Raw genomic sequence first — 20,210 nt, forward strand, 5'->3', positions numbered from 1 at the left:
CCACACCCTGATCCCACCCCCTGCCATTAATGCTGCAGCTCTCTGCACCTTCCAGGTCCTGCCCCCAGTCCTGTCCCCTATCCGGGCCCCACCCTGATCCTGCCCCCTGCAATTAATGCTGCAGCTCTCTGCACCTTCCAGGTCCTGCCCCCTATCTGGGCCCCACCCCGATCCCGCCCCCTGCAATTAATGCTGCAGCTCTCTGCACCTTCCAGGCCCTGCAACCAGTCCTGTCCCCTATCCGGGCCACACCCTGATCCCACCCCCTGCCATTAATGCTGCAGCTCTCTGCACCTTCCAGGTCCTGCCCCCAGTCCTGTCCCCTATCCGGGCCACACCCTGATCCCACTCCCTGCCATTAATGCTGCAGCTCTCTGCACCTTCCAGGTCCTGCCCCCAGTCCTGTCCCCTATCCGGGCCCCACCCTGATCCTGCCCCCTGCAATTAATGCTGCAGCTCTCTGCACCTTCCAGGTCCTGCCCCCTATCTGGGCCCCACCCCGATCCCGCCCCCTGCCATTAATGCTGCAGCTCTCTGCACCTTCCAGGTCCTGCCCCCAGTCCTGTCCCCTATCCGGGGCCCACCCTGATCCTGCCCCCTGCCATTAATGCTGCAGCTCTCTGCACCTTCCAGTTCCTGCCCCCAGTCCTGTCCCCTATCCGGGCCCCACCCCGATCCCGCCCCCTGCCATTAATGCTGCAGCTCTCTGCACCTTCCAGGTCCTGCCCCCAGTCCTGTCCCCTATCCGGGCCCCACCCCGATCCCGCCCCCTGCAATTAATGCTGCAGCTCTCTGCACCTTCCAGGCCCTGCCCCCAGTCCTGTCCCCTATACGGGCCACACCCTGATCCCACCCCCTGCCATTAATGCTGCAGCTCTCTGCACCTTCCAGGTCCTGCCCCCAGTCCTGTCCCCTATCCGGGCCCCACCCCGATCCCGCCCCCTGCAATTAATGCTGCAGCTCTCTGCACCTTCCAGGCCCTGCCCCCAGTCCTGTCCCCTATACGGGCCACACCCTGATCCCGCCCCCTGCCATTAATGCTGCAGCTCTCTGCACCTTCCAGGCCCTGCCCCCAGTCCTGTCCCCTATACGGGCCACACCCTGATCCCGCCCCCTGCCATTAATGCTGCAGCTCTCTGCACCTTCCAGGCCCTGCCCCCAGTCCTGTCCCCTATACGGGCCACACCCTGATCCCACCCCCTGCCATTAATGCTGCAGCTCTCTGCACCTTCCAGGTCCTGCCCACAGTCCTGTCCCCTATTTGGCCCCATCCTGATCCCGCCCCCTGCCATTAATGCTGCAGCTCTCTGCACCTTCCAGGTCCTGCCCCCAGTCCTGTCCCCTATCCGGGCCCCACCCCGATCCCGCCCCCTGCAATTAATGCTGCAGCTCTCTGCACCTTCCAGGCCCTGCCCCCAGTCCTGTCCCCTATACGGGCCACACCCTGATCCCACCCCCTGCCATTAATGCTGCAGCTCTCTGCACCTTCCAGGTCCTGCCCCCAGTCCTGTCCCCTATCCGGGCCCCACCCCGATCCCGCCCCCTGCAATTAATGCTGCAGCTCTCTGCACCTTCCAGGCCCTGCCCCCAGTCCTGTCCCCTATACGGGCCACACCCTGATCCCACCCCCTGCAATTAATGCTGCAGCTCTCTGCACCTTCCAGGCCCTGCCCCCAGTCCTGCCCCCTATCTGGGCCCCACCCTGATCCCGCCCCCTGCCATTAATGCTGCAGCCCTCTGCCCGCTCCAGGTCCAGCCCCCTATCTGGGCCCCACCCTGATCCCGCCCCCTGCCATTAATGCTGCAGCCCTCTGCCCGCTCCAGGTCCTGCCCCCTATTTGGCCCCATCCTGATCCCACCCCCTGCCATTAATGCTGCAGCTCTCTGCCCGCTCCAGGTCCTGCCCCCTATCTGGGCCCCACTCCCAATTCCAAGTCCTGTCAAATTTATTTTTTGCACCTTCGCCAATAATTTTACTATTTTTTCCATCTATTACCAATACATCAAAAGTGGCAGCCCGGTCATCATATGATGGGTCACTTCTGATGTATCAAGGATCACTTAGCTCACACCCCCGCAGTCAGCCAATGACAGCATTTAACTTTTCGGTCAGGAAGGTGGTCGTGGGCAGGGGGGGGGGGGGGGGGGGAGAGCTTTCTGCTAGTTACAGACCAATTCATACTTTGCGTTAGCCCCACTCTAGCAGCCATGTAACACTCCGCACATCACCCCACAGCACAGTCCTTACAGCAAAGTTCCCCTCACTCCGCCTTACAGTCCAGGTTGTAGGACGACATGGGAAAAGGTCAACATGGGAAAAGGTTGAAAGGTCATTAGTTGTACAGTATCTAGGTCGACAGTCAAAAAGGTGGACATGGGGTTATTCACTGTTTTTTGAGCCGACATGTGCCGACAGGCGGTATTTCATGCCCTACCATCCACTACGGCGTGGTGAGAGAATAAAATAGTGTGCCGAGCGCAGCGAGCGCTGCGAGGGGATGCGGTGCACTTTAAACTGTGTCCATGTCGACTGTGTTGACATTCAGGTAAAAAAAAAACCTGAAAAACCCCATGTCGACCTAAACATTGTTGAACTAACAACATGTCGACCTAACGACCTGTCGAACTAAAGACCTTTCACCCTAGACCCATGTCGACCTTTCCTCATGTCAACCTAATGGTGTTGACCTAATGACTGTCGACCATCATGCTGTAGACCAGGCATGTCCAACCTGCGGCCCTCCAGATGTTGTGAAACTACACATCCTAGCATGCCTTGCAATAGTTTTAGCATTCCCTAATAGCAATACTATGGCAAGGCATGCTGGGATGTGTAGTTTCACAACATCTGGAGGGCCGCAGGTTGGACATGCCTGCTGTAGACCAAATGATCCCAACCCGTTTAGATATGTTTGAGCAAAAGGTGAAATACTAAGGTCAGTCAATTGGATTTAAAACCAGAATATCTTTAAAAGCTGGACTGAAACTCCTTACAGAGACACACAGCCCTAATGTTCTACTGCGGAGCTTATTCACTAATCCTGGGATGCAGATAAAGTATCAGCCAATCGGCTTCTAGGTGTTACGTTACTTGCAGTGATGTAAAAATGACAGTGAGGAGGTGATTGGTTGGTACTTTATCTCTCTCCAAGGTGTACTATAAGACCACTTTATGTTTTCCTACTTTTTCCAGGACATCCAATGAAATTGTACAACCACCAACTGTCAGCGAGGTTTGTCCACTAGGAGGAGCCACCATTGAGCCCTCCTGTATATATCACCCTTCCTATAACACTGTGACCATGTCCTGACACCTACAGCTGACACTCTAATCCATTGGCTGGCTGTCCAGTGTTAAACCAAACTACTACTAAACCTACTACCGTGGTGGTCCTAAATAAATGACCATAAGCACCAACAAAGAGGTGATGCAGCAGCTACACCAACACCCAGTAGTTAGCAGTTCCAGACGCCGGCAATGGAACCTGGAGATGGCAGTGACGGCTCTCCTACACGGAAACAATTCAGCATGCACATTAATGGTTCCTCAGGCGTGAGCAGGTCTTATCAGGGACCACATTATTATTAGAAATCAGAGCTGGCGAGAAAACCCGTCCAGCAATCACGAGGCAATCATACAGCCACCGTGAATGAATGGGCACAAACCTTCCAGATCAGATTATAAGGCTTCCAGATCCAGCTGTCACATAATAAACCACGTCAGAGACTCGGTAAATATTGTGCAGCTCCAAGACGAGGATCAATGCGTGACGCCATCGCTACGCCGGCCAACTATTCCGCGTAGGGAATTACAAGGAAATGCTGTTATTAAGGGCAGAATGCCAGCAAGACTACCTGCTCAGGTCACGTCAGGTGTGGTTACAGTCAGCTCAGAGCTGCCTGACGGAGATCAGGATGTGTGATATAGTGTACGGTGCCTGCGAGACGCCAGAATGGACAGACAGGAGAGGATCGGTACTTACTGTTACTACAAGGGGTCAACCCCGTGAGGGCATGTCCGGGGGGGGTGCAGGCTGATTTCATGATTTCAAATTCACTCCGCAAATCCAAACTCGCACCTCAGGGAGCCGCAAATTACCTTTTTGTTTTTGCTACATGCCCTGTCACTTGCAGCCCTGTCCTCACTGACACATCATTCATCTCCTGATATACTCTGTGCTGCTGGGGACCCTGCTCCTCCCACTATATAACTCTCAGGCTGTGGCTCCCTGCTGCCCCCATTCCCCTCCTCACATCATGTCACTGCCCCTGTCACATGCAGCCCTGTCCTCACGGACACATCACTCATCTCCTGATATACTCTGTGCTGCTGGGGACCCTGCTCCTCCCACTATATAACTCTCAGGCTGTGGCCTCCTGCTGCCTCCATTCCCCTCCTCACGTCATGTCACTGCCCCTGACACATGTAGCCCTGTCCTCACTGACACATCACTCATCTCCTGATATACTCTGTGCTGCTGGGGACCCTGCTCCTCCCACTATATAACTGTCAGTCTGTGGCCTCCTGCTGCCTCCATTCCCCTCCTCACGTCATGTCACTGCCCCTGACACATGTAGCCCTGTCCTCACTGACACATCACTCATCTCCTGATATACTCTGTGCTGCTGGGACCCTGCTCCTCCCACTATATAACTCTCAGGCTGTGGCTTCCTGCTGCCCCCATTCCCCTCCTCACATCATGTCACTGCCCCTGTCACATGCAGCCCTGTCCTCACTGACACATCCCTCGTCTCCTGATATACTCTGTGCTGCTGGGACCCTGCTCCTCCCACTATATAACTCTCAGGCTGTGGCTTCCTGCTGCCCCCATTCCCTTCCTCACATCATGTCACTGCCCCTGTCACATGCAGCCCTGTCCTCACTGACACATCACTTATCTCCTGATATACTCTGTGCTGCTGGTCACCCTGCTTTTCCACTATATAACTCACAGTCTGTGGCTTCCTGCTGCCCCCATTCCCTTCCTCACATCATGTCACTGCCCCTGTCACATGCAGCCCTGTCCTCACTGACACATCACTTATCTCCTGATATACTCTGTGCTGCTGGTCACCCTGCTTTTCCACTATATAACTCTCAGTCTGTGGCTTCCTGCTGCCTCCATTCCCCTCCTTACATCATGTCACTGCCCCTGTCACATGCAGCCCTGTCCTCACTGACACATCACTCATCTCCTGATATACTCTGTGCTGCTGGAGACCCTGCTCTTCCCACTATATAACTCTCAGTCTGTGGCTTCCTGCTGCCTCCATTCCCCTCCACACATCATGTCACTGCCCCTGTCACATGCAGCCCTGTCCTCACTGACACATCACCCATCTCCTGATATACTCTGTGCTGCTGGAGACCCTGCTCTTCCCACTATATAACTCAGTCTGTGGCTTCCTGCTGCCCCCATTCCCCTCCTCACATCATGTCACTGCCCCTGTCACATGCAGCCCTGTCCTCACTGACACATCACTCATCTCCTGATATACTCTGTGCTGCTGGGGACCCTGCTCCTCCCACTATATAACTCTCAGTCTGTGGCTTCCTGCTGCCCCCATTCCCCTCCTCGCATAATGTCACTGCCCCTGTCACATGCAGCCCTGTCCTCACTGACACATCCCTCATCTCCTGATATACTCTGTGCTGCTGGGGATCCTGCTGCTCCCACTATATAACTCTCAGTCTGTGGCTTCCTGCTGCCTCCATTCTCCTCCTCACATCATGTCACTGCCCCTGTCACATGCAGCCCTGTCCTCACTGACACATCACTCATCTCCTGATACACTCTGTGCTGCTGGGGACCCTGCTCCTCCCACTATATAACTCTCAGTCTGTGGCTTCCTGCTGCCCCCATTCCCCTCCTCACATCATGTCACTGTCCCTGTCACATGCAGCCCTGTCCTCACTAACACATCACTCATCTCCTGATATACTCTGTGCTGCTGGGGACCCTGCTCCTCCCACTATATAACTCTCAGTCTGTGGCTTCCAGCTGCTTCCATTCCCCTCCTCAGATCATGTCACTGTCCCTGTCACATGCAGCCCTGTCCTCACTGACACATCACTCATCTCCTGATATACTCTGTGCTGCTGGGGAGCCTGCTCCTCCCACTATATAACTCTCAGTCTGTGGCTTCCTGTTGCCTCCATTCCCCTCCTCACATCATGTCACTGCCCCCTGTCACATGCAGCTCTGTCCTCACTGACACATCACCCATCTCCTGATATACTCTGTGCTGCTGGGGACCCTGCTCCTCCCACTATATAACTCTCAGTCTGTGGCTTCCTGTTGCCTCCATTACCCTCCTCACATCATGTCACTGCCCCTGTCACATGCAGCCCTGTCCTCACTGACACATCACTCATCTCCTGATATACTCTGTGCTGCTGGGGAGCCTGCTCCTCCCACTATATAACTCTCAGTCTGTGGCTTCCTGCTGCCCCCATTCCCCTCCTCACATCATGTCACTGCCCCCTGTCACATGCAGCTCTGTCCTCACTGACACATCACCCATCTCCTGATATACTCTGTGCTGCTGGGGACCCTGCTCCTCCCACTATATAACTCTCAGTCTGTGGCTTCCTGTTGCCTCCATTACCCTCCTCACATCATGTCACTGCCCCTGTCACATGCAGCCCTGTCCTCACTGACACATCACTCATCTCCTGATACACTCTGTGCTGCTGGGGTCCCTGCTCCTCCCACTATATAACTCTCAGTCTGTGGCTTCCTGCTGCCCCCATTCCCCTCCTCACATCATGTCACTGCCCCTGTCACATGCAGCCATGACCTCACTGACACATCACTCATCTCCTGATATACTCTGTGCTGCTGGGGACCCTGCTCCTCCCACTATATAACTCTCAGTCTGTGGCTTCCTGCTGCCCCCATTCCCCTCCTCACATCATGTCACAGCCCCTGTCACATGCAGCCATGTCCTCACTGACACATCCCTCATCTCCTGATATACTCTGTGCTGCTGGGGACCCTGCTCCTCCCACTATATAACTCTCAGGGCAGTATTCAATGAAAAAGTTCTCCGTGCATGGAGAGCGTTTTATTTAGCTCTCCATGCACTCTCCGTGTTCCGAAGGGCTCGCTGCCACTCCTGCTCCCTCTATTCAATGTGGTTAAGACTCGCCGCCACTCGCGGCGAGTCTTAACCCCTGCAGGGAGCAGGGAGCTTTCAGGGAGCCGGAAGCAGCCAGAGAGATTAAAGTCTCCCTGGCTGCTCCAGAGGACTGTGGAGGGGAGGGGGGCTCTCCAGGACCCAGGCTGCACCCCCCTATAGCCAGCGGGGGACCCAGTATTCACTGCACCGTTCGTGCATAGTTACGTTCGGCTGCAGTGAATATATGAATATCTAATGAGCGGCTCGAGCGCTCGGGCCCCCTGCTGGCTGCACTGTGTAAAAAAAAAAAAATGTAAAAAAATATTTTTTTAAAATTAAATATATATTCATGTGCTATAAGCACATGAATAAAAATAACATGCCCCTTCACAGGAAAAAAAAAACTGATTTTTTGACACCAAAATTTAAAAAAAAACCTTTACGTTCAAAAGTTCACATTCCAGCTCTCCATCAAAAGATGGAGAATTGCTACACGGAGAGAGACGGAGAAAATCACTTAAAAAGACGGAGAATATTTCACATTGAATAGGGTTGCTCGCTTTTGGAGAGCAAAATGCTCCATCCAAGGCGAACAAAGCACAAATTCTCCACAAAACACGGAGAACTTTTCTCATTGAATACTGCCCTTAGTCTGTGGCTTCCTGCTGCCCCCATTCCCCTCCTCACATCATGTCACTGCCCCTGTCACATGCAGCCCTGTCCTCACTGACACATCCCTCATCTCCTGATATACTCTGTGCTGCTGGGGACCCTGCTCTTCCCACTATATAACTCTCAGGCTGTGGCTCCCTGCTGCCTCCATTCCCCTCCTCACATCATGTCACTGCCCCTGTCACATGCAGCCCTGTCCTCACTGACACATCCCTCATCTCCTGATATACTCTGTGCTGCTGGGGACCCTGCTCCTCCCACTATATAACTCTCAGTCTGTGGCTTCCTGCTGCCTCCATTCCCCTCCTCACATCATGTCACTGCCCCTGTCACATGCAGCCATGACCTCACTGACACATCTCTCATCTGATACACTCTGTGCTGCTGGGGACCTTGCTCCCCCCACTGTTCGTAGCTGCCCTGATCACGGGGACATGGCTGGCTGTGTCCAGGACACAAGCCCCCTCACACCCGAATACTACTAGTGACCCCTCACTCCTGTCAGCCCTGATGCAGAAGGAGACGTCAGAGGGAGGAGGACAGTGCAGCGAGCGGTACACAATGCAGCATTGTCCTCATATAACAGGTGAGAGTAGCTGGCAGGGGACACGCTTACACCGTCGTCATCAAATCAAACAAACATTTCTTCCCAGTGGTAGCGCCAAATTCTCTGGGAGCCACAGCTAGGACCCGTGGCTGGTGACACGGGATTACACAGAACACGCATGTAAGGGCTGTATGTTACCTCGTAACAGTGGTCACGGCTCCTACGGTTACACGTACGGACATCCCCGTCACAGCCGTGATTGTAAAGGGAGCGGAGACGCTGTTGCCACCGGGTCATGGTATTTAGAATACGTCCCCCATTACAGTCCAGGTTTTAAGGATATCCATGCTTGGGTCCAGATGGTTAAATCAAATTGACTGCGGAACTAATGTGCTCAAGCATAGATATCCCTAAAACCTGGAGTGCAGAAGGTGAAGTCTGGAATGTTTTTTTTTTAAACCCACGTTGACCTTTTGATGCGTCAACCATTTCACCAGGTCGACCATACGCATGTAAACTAAAAAGTGTCGACACCAGGGATCTCTGCAAACACAAATCCAAATATTTTTCCCATCCCCCCATAAATAGGACCCCACATTCTATGCAGCCATATAATAATTTGGCATCTAGACGTGGGCGCAAGACTTTCAGCGACTGTCACCAGGGGATTATCCTGCCACCGGACGTGTCACCGTCACACAGGTATCTGTGGTCCTGCGGATCTGTAACACAATCCGGTGTGTGTCCTTATTTACAGCGTCACCACAGCAACCAGCTGGGAATGTGCAGCACCTGCCCTGAGGTTTGTGTGTACACACAGCACGAGCTGCTTCCTGGGCACACAGACCGTCCCTGTGCCAGGAGGCACCGTCACCCACGGTAGGAACATGTCACTGTGCCCCTTGCGGGGACATCCCTGATCACTGCACAGGAAGGCACAGACGTGGGGGACCTCAGCCCTGGCAGTGCTACCAATGTGCCAGGCTTCATGTATATAGTGAATGCCATCAACATAGTACATTATACGTCTATACTCTGTGTTCCAGCATTGTATTACCCCAAATACTAACGGTTATGTAGTGCATCCATCCCGTGACCCCTAACATGCAGCACACCCAGGGGAGGCAGCCCCCCGAGCATGCAGCACACCCAGGGCAGGCAGCCCCCCGAGCATGCAGCACACCCAGGGCAGGCAGCCACCCGAGCATGCAGCACACCCAGGGCAGGCAGCCCCCCGAGCATGCAGCACACCCAGGGCCGGTAACCCCCGAGCATGCAGCACACCCAGGGCAGGCAGCCACCCGAGCATGCAGCACACCCAGGGCAGGCAGCCCCCCGAGCATGCAGCACACCCAGGGCAGGCAGCCACCCGAGCATGCAGCACACCCAGGGCAGGCAGCCACCCGAGCATGCAGCACACCCAGGGCAGGCAGCCCCCCGAGCATGCAGCACACCCAGGGCCGGTAACCCCCGAGCATGCAGCACACCCAGGGCAGGCAGCCACCCGAGCATGCAGCACACCCAGGGCAGGCAGCCCCCCGAGCATGCAGCACACCCAGGGCAGGCAGCCCCCCGAGCATGCAGCACACCCAGGGCAGGCAGCCACCCGAGCATGCAGCACACCCAGGGCCGGTAACCCCCGAGCATGCAGCACACCCAGGGCAGGCAGCCACCCGAGCATGCAGCACACCCAGGGCAGGCAGCCCCCCGAGCATGCAGTACACCCAGGGCAGGCAGCCACCCGAGCATGCAGTACACCCAGGGCAGGCAGCCACCCGAGCATGCAGCACACCCAGGGCCGGTAACCCCCGAGCATGCAGCACACCCAGGGCAGGCAGCCACCCGAGCATGCAGCACACCCAGGGCAGGCAGCCACCCGAGCATGCAGTACACCCAGGGCAGGCAGCCACCCGAGCATGCAGCACACCCAGGGCCGGTAACCCCCGAGCATGCAGCACACCCAGGGCAGGCAGCCACCCGAGCATGCAGCACACCCAGGGCAGGCAGCCACCCGAGCATGCAGCACACCCAGGGCAGGCAGCCACCCGAGCATGCAGGACACCCAGGGCAGGCAGCCATCGAGCATGCAGTACACCCAGGGCAGGCAGCCACCCGAGCATGCAGCACACCCAGGGCAGGCAGCCACCCGAGCATGCAGCACACCCAGGGCAGGCAGCCACCCGAGCATGCAGGACACCCAGGGCAGGCAGCCACCCGAGCATGCAGTACACCCAGGGCAGGCAGCCGCCCGAGCATGCAGCACACCCAGGGCAGGCAGCCACCCGAGCATGCAGGACACCCAGGGCAGGCAGCCACCCGAGCATGCAGCACACCCAGGGCAGGCAGCCACCCGAGCATGCAGTACACCCAGGGCAGGCAGTCACCCGAGCATGCAGCATACCCAGGGCAGGCAGCACACCCAGGGCAGGCAGCCCCCCAAGCATGCAGCACATCCAGGGCAGGCAGCACACCCAGGGCAGGCAGCCACCCGAGCAGGCAGCACACCCAGGGCAGGCAGCACACCCAGGGCAGGCAGCACACCCAGGGCAGGCAGACCCCCAAGCACGCAGCACACCCAGGGCAGGCAGACCCCCAAGCATGCAGCACACCCAGGGCAGGCAGACCCCCAAGCATGCAGCACACTCAGGGCAGGCACCCTCCCTTAGCATGTAGCACAGCCAGACACAAAGGCAGGCACCCACCCCCCCTAACCAGTGTCCCCTCCTCCCATCATCCCTGTCCTCACTCACTCCAATCCTCTCCTCCTCTGACCACCAACTCCCCTCATCCCTGTCCACACTCCAATTCTCTCCTCCTCTGCCAACATCTCACCTCATCACTGTCCTCACTCGCCCACTCCAATCCTCTCATCCTCTGACCACCACCTCCCCTCATCCCTGTCCACACTCACTCCCACCCTCTTGGCTCCCCCTCTGACAGCTGCCTCACCTCTACCCTGGTCACTTCAGAACCCCTTCTTCCTCTCTTCTAATCACACCATCAGTCTGCCATGCTTTTAAAAGATATTCCTTGGTACTTGTTTCCTAGCATGGCGCCCACGATATTAAGTCGTATGACATATAATCGCATCGCATGCCATACACCCGATGCGATTTAAAAACTGTATAAGCCCTTATAGGATTTTTAATTGTATAAGCACCCTAATGGGGGCTTACAATGTTAAATGCACCCCAATGCCACACCCACTATCAACGCCAACCGGAAGCGTGGCGAACGCAGCGAGCCCGCGAGGGGTGACGGTACGCGTCCTCCGACCTTTTCATACCCCCACTATCCACATTGGCATGGAGCTGATTTTATATAGTGTGGCGAGCGCAGCGAGCCCCGCGAGGGGCTGCGTATTACTTTACATGTATTCCCTGTCCGCTCGCCACGCTTCGGGCTCGGTGGCTCACTGTGCTCGCCACACTATATCAAATCAACTCCACGCCGACGTGGATAGTGAAGGTATGAAAAGGTCGGAGGACGCGTACCGCCGCTCCTCACGGGCTCGCCGCGCTTCGGGTTGGCGTTGATAGTGGGGGTGCTTTGAACATACTTTGCACCCATTACGGTTACTTATCTTATAGGGGGCACATTCAACATTGAAAACACCCATTAGGGTGCTTATACAATTTTAAATCACATACCATTGTATATGCCATACAACAGCATACAATGCGATGGTATACAATTTTAAATTGTATAACATCGGCTGCCATCGCGTAACATTGCATCGCATACCATCGTATGCCTTACGGTCTGCGATGTGATGGGCGCCGTGCTAGTACACAAGTACCCATTCCTTTAAAATACACCTATTTACTAAAGCTGGGCACACACTAAAATATTTGCAAATGACATGCACGATAACAATATACAATAGTACACACCATTATCCTGCATATCGTCTATTGTGTACAAACTAGAGCAGCAGTTCTGAAACTCTGGGTCCTGACCTTCTCAGCATGGGGTCGCGACCTTCTCAGCATGGGGTCGCGACTCCATGTAGCTGACATCAGGCTGATGACTTTTCTAAGTCAGTGATTCAAGGCATCTGAAATATCTGTTGAATTGTCTGTTATTTTAGACTCCCCCCATCACTCTGTGCCTCCACAATGCTGCCATGTATGTGCTGTCTGCTGACTACACGTGTGATGTGATGGGTTATGGTATATTAGACTCCTCCCATCACTCTGTGCCTCCACAATGCTGCCATGTATGTGCTGTCTGCTGACTACACGTGTGATGTGATGGGTTATGGTATATTAGACTCCTCCCATCACTCTGTGCCCCCACAATGCTGCCATGTATGTGCTGTCTGCTGACCACACGTGTGATGTGATGGGTTATGGTATATCAGACTCCTCCCTTCACTCTGTGCCTCCACAATGCTGCCATGTATGTGCTGTCTGCTGACTACACGTGTGATGTGATGGGTTATGGTATATCAGACTCCTCCCATCACTCTGTGCCTCCACAATGCTGCCACATATGTGCTGTCTGCTGACTACACGTGTGATGTGATGGGTTATGGTATATCAGACTCCTCCCATCACTCTGTGCCTCCACAATGCTGCCATGTATGTGCTGTCTGCTGACTACACGTGTGATGTGATGGGTTATGGTATATCAGACTCCTCCCATCACTCTGTGCCTCCACAATGCTGCCATGTATGTGCTGTCTGCTGACTACACGTGTGATGTGATGGGTTATGGTATATCAGACTCCTCCCATCACTCTGTGCCTCCACAATGCTGCCATGTATGTGCTGTCTGCTGACTACACGTGTGATGTGATGGATTATGGTATATCTGACTCCTCCCATCACTCTGTGCCCCCACAATGCTGCCATGTAGATGCTGTCTGCTGACTACACATGTGATGGGTTATGGTATATCAGACTCCTCCCATCACTCTGTGCCTCCACAATGCTGCCATGTATGTGCTGTCTGCTGACTACACGTGTGATGTGATGGGTTATGGTATATCAGACTCCTCCCATCACTCTGTGCCTCCACAATGCTGCCATGTATGTGCTGTCTGCTGACTACACGTGTGATGTGATGGGTTATGGTATATTAGACTCCTCCCATCACTCTGTGCCTCCACAATGCTGCCATGTATGTGCTGTCTGCTGACTACACGTGTGATGTGATGGGTTATGGTATATCAGACTCCTCCCATCACTCTGTGCCTCCACAATGCTGCCATGTATGTGCTGTCTGCTGACTACACGTGTGAGGTGATGGGTTATGGTATATCAGACTCCCATCACTCTGTGCCTCCACAATGCTGCCATGTATGTGCTGTCTGCTGACTACACGTGTGATATGATGACCTTCTGCAGTAACTTGCTGGGGTCCGGTCATTATTTTTCATGTCTGATGGGGTCCCAGAGCAAAATAGTTTGAGGACCCTGAACTAGATCATTAATGATGCGCGTACCCGCAGGTCGTCAACGATCCCCCCCCTGTTGCCTGAACATGTGGTCACCTCTGACTATATAGACAGCAAATGCATGTTGGGGTCCCAGTGACATCACTGAATAATATCAATAATGACATTGTTCAAGGTTTAATCGCTAGGTCGCTCACCAAGCCGCAAAGCTTAAGGCCTACTACCCCCATTCCTTCCAAATCACCCTACAACCAGTAACCCTTTCACCCCCTTAAGAGTTGAATTTGAAAATCATCCGTGCTTAGTGGGTGGCTGCTAGTAACTGACAGTTCCCAGGCCCCCAGCTGACCATAGAGTTCCACGTCTCCATACATGTGCACAGGGAGAGTTTGCCAAACTTATCCCATTTCAGAGTCCAGGGAACCGCACATAACCCCAACACTGCAACGGGAACAGGTCAGAGCTGCACGTGTGTGACTTTCCAACACATGCCAGAGGACGATGTTCCTGCATTATCACCCCGCTCAGAGATAAGTGCCGGCACTAGCAGCACATCAAGGCAGCGGATTAAAAGGAGTACGTGGAAATCTATCTAATGGCCGGGCTGACATCTGAAACGTTCGGATAATCCGCTTCTATTTCCGGCTCCCATTTGCATATCACCGGGAAAGTCCTGGCAGAGCGAAGGAGCAATCCCTGTGTAAGCCGGCCGCCATGCTGCGCATCTGGTGGGAGGAGAGGGGTGCTCTGCACAGACAGGCGAGCCAGTGACAGTCACTCTGCCCCAGTGTAAGCGCTGGTCACACCATAAAGCACAGGTAATAAAGGATCTGTCTAGATTGGCGGTTCCAGAGGTGTCTTTTGGTTCTGGCAGTCAGAAGATGTTAATGTAAGGCGGTGGACATCTGTAACCTCTAACCTTCTACCCTAGTGCCTGACACTACCCTCCACTCCAGCAGCCTATCCCTGCCAGCTTTCGGAAGGGTTGCCATTGCGAACTGCGAATTTGTAACGGTCCCCCGTTATAACGCTCCAGCAAGATCATGTAATAAGGCCCATGATGGGATCCACACCGACAAATGGTTTTGGAGAATTTACCACCTGCCTGGAGAAGATTCCCTGTTGGGATATGTGACTGCACGCGCTGGTTTGTAAATAAGGAGGCTGTCTCCTGAGCGGGGTCTGTACAAGTCCACCAGGGACGGCTGGTGTAAGGACATTACGTAAGAGTTTCCATAACATGAGAACAGCAGATTACCTCACACACAGGAGCCTGGGTTATTCACCTGCCGCGAGTCCCACGAGGAGACCAGCACAAACACACAGAGCACTGGGGACTGTACACAGACACTATTCCTACAATGTACAGCCGCACTTCCACACACAGGTTGTCAATGCCCCTCCTCCTTCATGAAGTTGTCAACAGAGGGGCGTGTCTAACTCTCAGCTGAGATGAAAGCAGAGGGCGCAGGACTGGATTAGTAAGGTGAAGGGAAAAAAAAAAAAAGTCTTTAAACCTTCATGGTTCCACTACAGTGTCCCTTCCATCCCCAATATTGGTCACAGGTCAGCTGGATATGGTATACAATCTCCCGGGCCTTTGTACATTTCTATTCTCAATGTTTCTTTGGGGTACATCCTATAGGATAAAAGGCTCCCGTGCAGCGCTAACAACTTCCTCCCTCGTCCTGCATGTTCTGACGAGGGAGGTGCTCGTTAACAACAGCCGTGCAGCAGCATGGCCCCCAATCCCCCTATTGCTGCTCCCTTCCCAGCCAGCATCAGAAAGCGCATGTATGCATTTACCGGTGATGGTGGGGTGTGGATGGGGCTTTATTCTCCATGGCAAGAAACTATATTATAGGCTTTCTCCAGCAAAAAAAAAAAAAACAGACCACTTCGTTTAAGGTGAACACACCAATATGTAACTGGCCACACCCCACTGGTCACACCCACACAGCACTGGTCACACCCTCTTCTCCTTCACTTTAGGCCCTTGCACATTTGCAGCCCGAGGGCCACATGGCCTTTCATCCGGCCCCTATTTGCACAGAGGTTGCTGATGGTTTTGCATCCTTAATAATACATGAATATAGTGACAGCTAGGTAACCCGCATGCAGGGGACGCCAGAGGAAATATCCCAGCATTGTACAATACAGTGGGTCGAAAACAATCATTTTAAAGCACAATTGCAATTTTTGTGGGCAAGATATTCGGCGACTGAGCTGAATTTTTTTACACTTTTCATTGGCCTGAATAGGCAACTTTTCAGCGCTATTAGAATTTGGTCCTTTTTTCGGCACCCACCATACTGTACATGCATCATACCTGGGGGGGGGGGGGGCTGTAACGCTGCCCCTTACTGGGTCCATAAGAGAACAGATCTCGCTGGATATACCGGTGCTTGTGAATGGCTCATGCATCCAGCAGATTGTGTGCTTCAGACAGTCAGGCGCCAATCGGACCACACATGTGAATAAGGCCAACCTAGATCCTGGGTGTGTATAAGAACTGATCTATAAGGATCTAGGGGTGGAAACTTGGCTGAAATTGTCCATGTATTTGTGCACCTCAGAATCATCCCAAATACAAATGATTCAGCTCTCCCAGGCCCCTGACATCACCCAAGGGGCCTGCTACTAAACATCTCATGAAACAAAACCTCGCTCCTACGCATCAGACCATAATTACAAGACTCTTCCCAATCTCCGGCCTCTAGTACAGCAAACACCCGGGATTACCCAAATGTGGGGATTAAGAGCATGGGGAGCTTTAACCTATTCTGCGGTCACTGATGTTGGAATGATAAGATGTGTATGATGCGATGGTGCTACGTGGCCATTCCTGTACAGTCTCAGATTCCCTGCGCTGGACGATAATCTACGCTATTAGGTCATCTGTGCAGAGAAGCTGGAATCTTGTGTCATCTGAGGCAGCGGGGCCTAGGTGCGCACACTATCCTACTGCACAGCTGAGACTGAACATTCAAAACAAGCTAAATTAAAAAAAATATATACAACAATCATTATTATTATTATTATTATTAATATTGTTAATTGCATAGTGCAATTGCATGGGGCCTTGACTCTCCCAAGGATGGGCATACTACAAATTCCATGAATAGAGACAAAATGGTGCAACACCGGGCCTCAGCAGAGGAAGTACCAGAGATACCACCTCCACTGTAACGAGCGCAACACTGCATCCAAACTGGTGCCAATTATCAAAACTTGGCAGGAGATATCGGGCCTGATTCTGGTTTATTCGTTTTTTTCCTAATTCGGACCCGTTCCAATGTTTTGGGAATGTGCATGGGCGATTATGCACATGTGCAGCACCAGACGACTATCACAGTTGGTGAGGCTCTCGCACACATTCGGGCGGGTAGGGGTTTCCTGGGCGTACCCACAAAAACGGTGGGTGCGCTCAGAATACCGCTGGGTGCCCCCATGCGAACGCAGACGTGGCAAAGCCAGCGCTGGCGGGTGAAGACATCAGCGCCCGCACCCTGTTCTCGGAAATATCTGACCCAAATAAGTCAGTATAGACTTTCTTTGCGAACGGGAGAAAAATAATTCCAGGCTTAATAACCACTTCCAGAGATAAGGCTGTGTTAGCCATATTGATCTGTACCGATAGCTGCAAACTTCGCGGCTTTCCGCCGAGCCCGTCCGGCCACAAGAATGAAGATGAACTCATTATATAGAGACAACACTATAGAATTCCACAGATCTGCAGGAACGCCGTCGGCTCGCACAGAAGAAAGAGGAGAGCGCTGCGTCTCCTGAACACAACGTTCTCTCCCGTAAGGTTTCAGTAAGTTCACTATGGAAAAAGAAGAATATCTACAGTACAGCAGAATTCAGCAGAACTAAACCACTTGTACAATGTAGGAGATTCTCCAGCGGATGGCAAAACCAGAGAGACTGAAAGTGCCTTAATGAGTAACTTTACCAGATGGCATGACGACGACAACTAGATTATTCGCTGTGACCACAGTAATAGCCCCACAAACAGTTATCCTTTGCGTTCGTCTGTAATTCTCCTGTTACGTGACATGGTCACGGCGCGCAGACAAGTTGGCGATTAATTCCAGCTGCTAGCACACAGATATGATCACACGACACACCTCAGTGTGTGACCATGTGTCCGCCAGCCCCGCCACCATACACCTGATGTTGGCGCAGCAAGAACGATATGAGGCGCAGACCTGTCCTGGTCACACCCTTTACCGGACATTATTCAAGTAACCTGCAGGCTGAGAACCACCGATCTAAGCCAAAGGAAGTGTTCGGTCACCATCGGAGCTACGAAGGCGGCGACATCCCACGTACTCCCAGTTACTGTACAGCCTGAGGGGTTCCTGCAGACGAGTGCGCCAATTCTTAGCGGTTCCCTTACTCCTTCTGCCAGCGCTCGTCATAATCTCAGGATCCCTGTTTATGAAGGAGGTGGAGTAGTCACTACGAGGAACTGCTCCGGATGTTTACAGTAATAGTACGCACTTGGCTACTTCTGAAACCTGGTTTCAGGGAGTTCATCGTTGGTCATAGAATTCACAATGTCGCTGCATTGAGGGGGCGTGTCATGTTCCACTCTCAGAGTGCGTCTAACTCCGTATATGGGCGTGTCTATGCTTATTGTAAGAAACTTCTAGGTAACATTAGTAACTATATATTTGGGGAAATGTAGCAAGTGATAACAGTGCTGCCTGCAATACTGAATTTGCTGTGATATTTATACTCCTTTTACACCCAAATCCCAGATCCGACCTGGTATTTGGAACATGGTTTCAAGCCAGGACAGATCCAGGATTTGCACTATTTAAACTGCGGGGCTGCCTGCGGTGCAAAAGGGGGCGGCACTTGGAGAGGACATCCTCTCCAAACGCCGGGACCGCCGAGCTGGGGGCAAGTCCAGCACCAATGTAAGCTGCCAGTCTACCCCCAGCCCCGTGCACCCCCCCAGCCCCCGTCCGGATGCCGCACATGGGCATCAATTCACCTCCTCCCTGCCTGCACAGTACATCAGAAAGCAGCTGAGGCTGTGTGCCCTCCCCCCACCCAACCTGGGTATAAGTCCCGTGGTAAAGGGGCACAGGTTAACCCCTTTCACACAGCCGCTGATCCAGGTCCACGACGGAAAAACCCGGGTGTTTGCGGTGATGTAAAAGGTGTATTAGTTTCTTCTCACTCAGCACAATATTCATAACTAGTAAGCCGCTGGAAGCAAAAGCTTCGAAAGCTAGTCTGCTACCTTCTGATATGAATGTTCAACTACACTCTGTACAGCGCTGCCGAATATGTATGCGCTATATAAGAAACTGGTAATAAATAAATACAATAACTTATGTGCAATAAATTCCAATTGTAATTTAACCTTGTGTAAAGTCTCACTTCTTTGGTCATGGCTTGGTAAAAAACAAATAAAAAAAACAATAAAATAAAAAATAAAAAAACTTTGTTTTGTCCTTTCTGTGTGTTTCACTAAAGATCGTCCAAGTGGTTCTGATAAGTCTTCAAATTCTATGGACGGGATGTAATGCCGCCTGTGTCCGACAGAAGTGTGGGATGCTGGCCGAACTCAGATGTTTTTATAAAAGGCAATCACTTACACAAAACCATGCCTTATAAAAGGGATTGCCCCTTTAAGAAAAAATGTCCACAGTAATATCCCGCCCTATGTTTATATTACTAATAAAACCTTCTCACCCTCAGCCACAGCTCACACTATAGAGCATTAGCAGACATTACATAGGATGTGTTCTCTTCTGCGATGGGACTAAGAGGGGGGGATGCTGGGAGCCGATATTAAGGACTGCTGTTCCCAGATATCAGCCATGGAGACTGTTGCAAATCACTGTCCTTGCAAATTCATTGGTAAAACCCTGAGTGCAGTAAATAATCCGGGAGATCTGATTTACTATGCAGGGCAGCAGGAGATAAGATCTTCAAACTGGAGCCTCTCACAGGGTCCGGAAGGGTAAGCAACTACAGTATGTATGACACCCATTATTAAGACATGTGTTGTAGAAGACACAGATGTATGAGCAGCCAGTATACGAACAGGGCGATATTAAGCCGCACAGTAATCAAATTTATGTTTTTGTAGTTTAAAAATAAAATAAAGTGTGTCCCCCGCTGAGGATTGGCCTCAATATATGAATATATTCAGATCCGTGGCTCACAAGAGGGCTGCAGAAGGTTAGAAGGCGCAGAGAAATGAGATCCATCACCTGACGTTCTGTAATTCTATTATACTGCGTGAATTGGATTCATCTCTCAGACAATACTGAATGGTAAGACATCAGACCGAAAACATCGCAACAGGGAATTATTCATCTATTATCTCAGCTCAGTAGCTACAGGTAATAAATCTCTGCAGCGTCGCACAGAACATAAAGAGCTTTAGTCAGGAATACGGGGCAGCGCCTGCATAAAAGGGATGTGTTATATTACACAGTTACT

At 52.6% G+C, this 20,210-nt stretch overlaps 1 protein-coding gene across 4 annotated transcripts in view; it reads right to left on the reverse strand.

Annotated features, from left to right (window-relative positions):
• The window catches only part of UNC13B (unc-13 homolog B), a 314,963-nt gene that overhangs the window by 270,544 nt on the left and 24,209 nt on the right, over nt 1-20,210 (reverse strand). The gene's annotated exons all lie outside the window — the stretch shown is intronic.

Source organism: Crinia signifera, chromosome 1 (assembly GCF_055691185.1).
Source record: "Crinia signifera chromosome 1, ASM5569118v1, whole genome shotgun sequence".
NCBI classification, from domain to species: Eukaryota; Metazoa; Chordata; class Amphibia; order Anura; family Myobatrachidae; genus Crinia; species Crinia signifera.